This window comes from Anolis carolinensis, chromosome 2, assembly GCF_035594765.1.
Source record: "Anolis carolinensis isolate JA03-04 chromosome 2, rAnoCar3.1.pri, whole genome shotgun sequence".
NCBI lineage: Eukaryota > Metazoa > Chordata > Lepidosauria > Squamata > Dactyloidae > Anolis > Anolis carolinensis.
This window is the reverse complement of record NC_085842.1, coordinates 91,493,451-91,500,560: the sequence shown is the minus strand read 5'-3', so window position 1 is coordinate 91,500,560 and position 7,110 is coordinate 91,493,451.

The following is a 7,110-nucleotide window of genomic DNA, read 5'->3' as shown; positions in this document are numbered from 1 at the left end:
TGAATGAATAAAGAATCATTCTCCACTTTTCTTATGATTTCCACTCTGTTAGCTTCACATGCTGGGTTTTGATGAGGCTGGTTTATCTGTTTTCCAAGTCAGGCATGACCTTTGTTGGTCACATTTCCATTGACCTATAAGGGGACGGCCTTCTCCAGCAAACTGGCAGAGGGAGCACAGGGAGGTGGCTCATATGACCAGACCCTGGACCTTGGCTACTCTGCCCATCAGTGAACCAGCTTGAACCTAATTGTCTGGTTTCCATGCCCCTTTTCAAATTGGGCAGGATTCTGCAGTCTTAGAATAAAAGAGTCTGTAGCTCCTTCTATGATAGCACCTCCCATTACTCTTCTTCATGATGACTCAGAAATTGCACCCCCTAAAAGTTGGTGGATGATCATGTAATCAGACATAGACCCCTTTACATTCTAACAAAAATGTGCCTTACTTTCCAACATTTCACAGTACTACCTATGGCATGGTGAGAAATTAGTTTCATTCTTGAACTTTAATAACGATATGGAAAGGGATGGAAAGATGGAGTATAAATATTTCAGTAGATCAACATTTCTGGATGACAACAATTTTGAACAGAATTTTTCTTCTATTCCCCAATCTTCTTTCCTTATCCTCTTTTCTGTGTGGCTTTCCTTTATACTGGAATAAAGTTGTTGCTGTATTATGCACACTGTTTATTGGCAAGAGAAAGGGAGAGTGAGTTGAATAATGTGAAGAAAACAAAATGAAATGAGCTGAATGACCTTCCATGGTCTCACAGCCACCAAAATTCATGCTCATTCTACTCAAAAGAAATAATAATTCATGAAAGCCACAACTTTTTAGATCTTTTCCAATAATCAGCCTAATTGCCATTTTTATGTTTATCAGATTCTTGCTCAATGTGACCAAGGGCTGATAAATAGCATAATGTAAATTTCTGCTAGCCAAGTTACATAGTAATTGTGCTATGCAGAAGCACTTATACACAATTGCACTGTTCCTCAAATGATTGTGGAACCAAGGTGTGCTACAACAGAGAAGTAGTGTAGTATAAATTCCTCATTTTCAGCAGGGGATGTTGTTAAGTAATAACTTACAAAGTTGCACTGGGTTATGCTGGCAAAACTCCATGTGCGCAACTGTGAACATACATTGTGCCACAACACAAAAAGCACAACCATATGTCTCCAGTGGAATTCTGTTCTATGCCTGCAAGGGGTACTTGCATTATCAATGTTGGGAAAGTGACAAACTCTTTTTATCAATCGCTTTAAAGTGTAGATACAGTCGGAGCACTTAAATTGGCAATTCTAATAGCTACCTGAATCCAATTCAATTCACTGACTTGTAAAGCAATTGGTGATACAGTGTTAATGCCAACTAATCTGATAAAAATTGACATAGTGACAGTGTTTGGCCGTTAGTACAGGCAGCCTTTTATGTTATTGTAAATCCATTGCAGTTTTACAAGTTATCAGGGCATGTTTGTGAAAGGGCAGAAAATTTCCACTCAGCATGCGGCCAGATAAGGTGGCTGAGCTGGCGAGGCAACGTACAACCTCCTGCCATGCTTCTGCTAAACAAGCTACTGGATTCACAAGAGCATTAAAAAACAAAATTCATCACAACTAATTTCTATTTGTCATCTATTAAGCTACATTGTTTTGTCCTCAACGTCAGGTTAAATAATGAACCTCTCGGAATAGAGTAAATTAACCTCCACTTTATGTTCATGTCATTGTCAAATGGAAACATCACTTGTACAAATGAAAAAGATTCATTAGTAACACTAATGCATAAGCTCCACTCCAGTAAAAGATAAGAGCGATTGAGGTCCTGTCATAATGCAGTGTCGAACTGCTGGCTTGTTATTTATGACGCCTGCCATAATCTTTGGAGATTATTTTCAGCAATGGTAATTAGCACACAATGCATCAAGAACAATTATGGAACAATGTCTTTGCTTGACAGGTATGCCGCACTGCTGCGGGCAGCCCGTGATCCATGAGAAATTCAATCAAATCTGCATGCTGCCAGGAGTTTATTAATATTTCTCCTTTCTGAGCCAGCTTGAAAGTCAGCTATGCTTGACCGGTCAGCCCAAAACAGTTAGCAATGTGACATGAACATGTTCCTTGTTAACATGTACCTGTTAGCACCAAGTCTTTCCAGGCATTTAGACTGGATGAAAAAGTGTCAGTTCATTTGCAGCTTGTTACATCAAGGGGGCAAGCCTGCACATCTCTTACATTTCCATTTTCCCCTCTCCCCCTCTCTCATACAGATAATCTGAATACTGTTAAAAAAGAAATATCAGCTACCAGGAAGAGATGCTAATCGAGCATAAATCAGGGAAGGCACTGAATGATGACCCGTACTGTGCATGAATGCATGCCACTCCCTGAATTCCTGGACTAGCTCTTAATTTAGAATGAGGATGAGAAAGCACCCATTTTCATCTTCAACACTTTCTTGACCAATCCTCAAAATGAAGGCATGTAGAAAGGAGTTGCCCCGGAGTTGTGGCAATGTATCCCCACAGAGAGATACCAAAGTCCAAGCCTGATTATTAATTTGCATCTTTTTTATGTTGTAGGAATTTCAGAAAAACGTTAGAAGGATCCCTGCTGGATTAGACCACAGTGGCCAATCAAATGTCTTCAGGAAGCCCAAAAGGAGGACATCAAGGTGGTAGCAAACTTCTGTTTTTTTATCCAGCACCTAAAGGATTATTTTATTTGATGTTAAATAAATCTCATAGTGAGTTTGATAGCAAGTTCAATATCCAAGAATTAACATTTCCTTTCAAAAAGTGATAAAGGATTTGTTATTTTTCATTTATCTACCTATCCATCTGTCTAGATCTATTAAGGCATATTACTTAGATGGAAAATTAACATGGGTGGGGGCAGTGAGGACCAGCGTGCTAGTTTTCTCTTCAGCAGCCAGGCAGAAGTACAGTAGAGTCTCACTTATCCAAGCCTCGCTTATCCAAGCCTCTGGATTATTCAAGCCATTTTTGTAGTCAATGTTTTCAATATATTGTGATATTTTGGTGCTAAATTCGTAAATACAGTAATTACAACATAACATTACTGCGTATTGAACTACTTTTTCTGTCAAATTTGTTGTATAACATGATGTTTTGGTGCTTAATTTGTAAAATCATAACCTAATTTGATGTTTAATAGGCTTTTCCTTAATCCCTCCTTATTATCCAAGATATTCGCTTATCCAAGCTTCTGCTGGCCTGTATTTCAATTCATATAGATACTAGACTATTCAGGCATGTCTCATCACCATTCACTTTCTGTTTACTTAATTAACACCGTTTCAGATTATACAGTTAGCAACTTTTGCATGCCAATACTCACTAATTATTCAACTGCATATTAATGTAGAGAGATTAGCAAGTTTATATTTATTGTGACTTCCTGTTTGTTCACTTTATCACACTTACCATCTTTTCCTGCCACTGTAACCTGCACCTTTCCCCCCTTTCTCTTTCACTCTAATCCATTAGAGGATGTCTTTGACTAAATGCAAGTAATTAGTAAGTAAAGCTATTTTATATGTATTACAAATAAGCTTTTTTTCTTCTCTACTGTGTTGTATGGGACTGGTTGTTGTTCAGCTTTAGACTCACCAATATGGTTACTCTGTTTGAGAGAGCAAGCATTATTTCACACCTTTCCCAATGCAAACAGTGTTCACCATCGGTAATATTTGTGTTTCTTTCCTTTCAGGTTCTTGGATTACAATTTTCCACACTTTGCATCTAGAAGTTAGTCACTAGCATCAGCCTCTCATGGGGACATGAATCTAATACCAGCCCTAAAGTAGACAAGGAACACCTTCCGTGTCCGCTGTAATCACTTATAGCTGCATTGTAACGAATTATATACAGCATTTATAGGCAAAGATGCTACATCCATGTAATTCCATGTCCACCTTGTGCTTATGTCTTCAATAAAAATAATAACAACAAAACAACATAAGTAGATCCTGAATCAGACAAAAGGCTTATTTCACACAACATTATGTCTAGAAAGGGTGCATCACCATCTACAGTGTAGAATTAATGCAGCTTGACACTGCTTTAACTGACATTACTCAATTCTGTGGAGTCTTGGGATTTGTAAGACTGGAGCCCACTTGTAGATGCAAGGCTGAGGCTTTATTGATTAAGGGTGTATGTATGCTGAAGAAATAATGGAGTTTGACACCACTTTAACTGCCATGGTTTAATGCCATGGAATCACAGGAGCAGTAGTTTGGTGCAGCACTAGCACTCTTTGGCAGAAAAGGGTAAAGAGACCTTGTAAAATTACAGATACCAGGATTCTGTAGCATTGAGCCATGATAGCCAAAGTGGTGTCAAACTACATTCATTCTAGTATGTAGATGCAGCAAAGTGGCCATCCATTTGAGCCACTGGGAAACCTGCAAGTAGGACTTACTCTAAGTGTAATTGTACCTTTTATCTCATATTTCCCAGGATTTGATATCTACAGACATACAGACTGGTAGTGTCATGGTTGCACAGCTGCCTTGACTCAGTAATTTGCCTAATTTTTATTTTTGTTGCTCTGTTAATTAATATAATAATAATATCACTCAATCCCCAAAAATGTTATTTATATTTTGCCTTGAAGGTTGAACATTATCTAAAGTTCTTAAATCTGCTATACTTCAGAATTGTCCAGATGGATAGGTCACGATTCAGTGTATACAAACTTTGTTTCATGCACATAATTATGGAAAATATTGTATAAAATTAGGTTCAGGTTATGTGCATAATGTATACCTGAAGCATAAATGAATTTGTGTTTAGATTTGATCCTATATCCAAGATATCTCATTATGTACATATATGCAAACATTTTGATCATATTTCTGGCAAAACAATATTTATGTATTAAACTTGGTGGCATATGTGTGGACTAGTTATTGGTGTCAAACCTGGAAGTAGATATAAAATAAATATAAAAATATAAATATGTGTACAATAATACTATTGCAATATATAATACATATCTGGGCAGACTTTTTCTTTCTCCTGTACAGTCTATCCCTCATTGCATAAAGATGGCTTGGCTCTCTCTATTGCCAACCTCACAATTTCAACAAATCCTCTCAGTAGTGATGGGAAGAGTTTATGCAGCTGGTGGTTGCAGTACACTTTTGCCCATTTTTATTTGTAGTTTTTATTTTTATTTTTATTTGTAGCCTTCATTTGTAGTTGAGATACAGGGCACTTCCAGACAGCATCAAAATGTGGATTTTCAAAGAGAGATAAACAAACCCAAGACCCCACAACGACCTGTGGGTCCTGGGCTGTCTTCCCCCACCATCCTCACAGCTTTTTTTTTGCCTCAAAATAAAATGGGGGGTGGACGGAGGACATCCGCCAGAAGGTTTTTTTTTTTTTTAAAGCAAACTTTGTTATGCGCTGATCTTCATATGCTCATATGTAAATACCTTAATATGTAGAAATTCCCATGTGTGCATATGAGGATCAGAGCATAACGGAGGGAATAGTTTATTTTAAAAAATCCCCTGGATTTCTCTCTTCCCCCATTTGTATTTTCATGCTCTGTTTAAGTTTAGAAACTTTAAAATAAAGATTTTAAGATAGCTCTAATAGCTCTCCTTCCTGCTCCGTCTCTTGCAGTCAAAGCAGGATGGGGGGGGGAGGGGGAGGGGGAGGGGGAGGGAACTTTTGCATTTTGTATGACTGCAAGGGTAGACAGTCATGCAAAAATGCACATTTCCCAGGCAGAACCAGGATAAAAGAGGACCTCTTTATCCCGTGTTTTGGCTGTGTTGCTTCAATTCAGCGTGGATTTATCTAGGCATCCCCTCGCTTTAACCCGTTCTCTTCCGTTTCTTTTCTGCTGTGTGGAAGGGACCTCAGAAAACTATAGCTCTAGGCAGGGCCAGCGTGATAGAGAAACTGGAAAATTACTCCACAAAAACTGTATTCAGTTTTGTTGTATGTCTTTCGGGCTGTGTGGCCATGTTCCAGAAGTATTCTCTCCTGACGTATTCTCCTCACATCTATGGCAGGCATCCTCAGAGGCTGTGAGGCATGGATAAACTAGGCAAGGCAAGGAAAAAATATATATCTGTGGAGAGTCCAGGGTGTGGCAAGAGTCTTTTGTCACTGGGAAGCCAGCATTAATGTTTCAGATAATCACCCTAATTAGCATTGGAAAGGTTTTTGTCTCTTGCCTGGGGGCATCCTTTGTTCAGTCATTAGCCATCCTTGGGGCTCCTCTGCCCTCAGAGTGTTGGTTCCCATATACTGTTTTGATTTTAGAGTTTTTTTAATACTGGTAGCCAGATTTTGTTCATTTTCATGGTTTCCTTCTTTCTGTTGAAGTTGTCCACATGCTTGTGGATTTCAATGGCTTCTCTGTGTAGTCTGACATGATAGTTGTTGGAGTGGTCCATTATTTCTGTGTTCTCAAATAATATACTGTGTTCAGGCTGGTTCATCAAGTGCTCTGCTATGGCTGATTTCTCTGGTTGAATTAGTCTGCAGTGCCTTTCTATGTTCTTTGACTCTTGTTTGGGCACTGCGTTTGGTGGTCCCTATGTATACTTGTCCACAGCTGCATGGTATCCGGTAGACTCCTGCAGAGGAGAGAGGATCCCTCTTGTCTTTCACTGACCGTAGCATTTGTTGGATTTTCTTTGTGGGTCTGTAGATAGTTTGTAGGTTGTGCTTCTTCATCAGTTGGCCTATGCAGTCAGTGGTTCCCTTGATGTATGGTAAGAACACCTTTCCTTTGGGTGGATCTTTCTCTTGACTCTCATGGCTTGTTCTTGGCCTTGCAGCTCTTCTGATGTCTGTGGTGGAGTATGGAATGGAAACAGCAAGGATCCTGAGAAATGCAAAACTTCCCCCCAGCAACATAATGAGAAAATAAAGGCAGGCCATCAAAGATCACAACTCAGATCCAGAAATCATCATTCTCCCAGCTGACAAGGGGAATGCCACGGTAATCATGGAAATAGAACAATACAAAGAAAAAATCAGACAACTTCTAGATCCCACAATTTACAAGAAACTGAAGCAAGACCCTACTAACAAAATCACCAGAA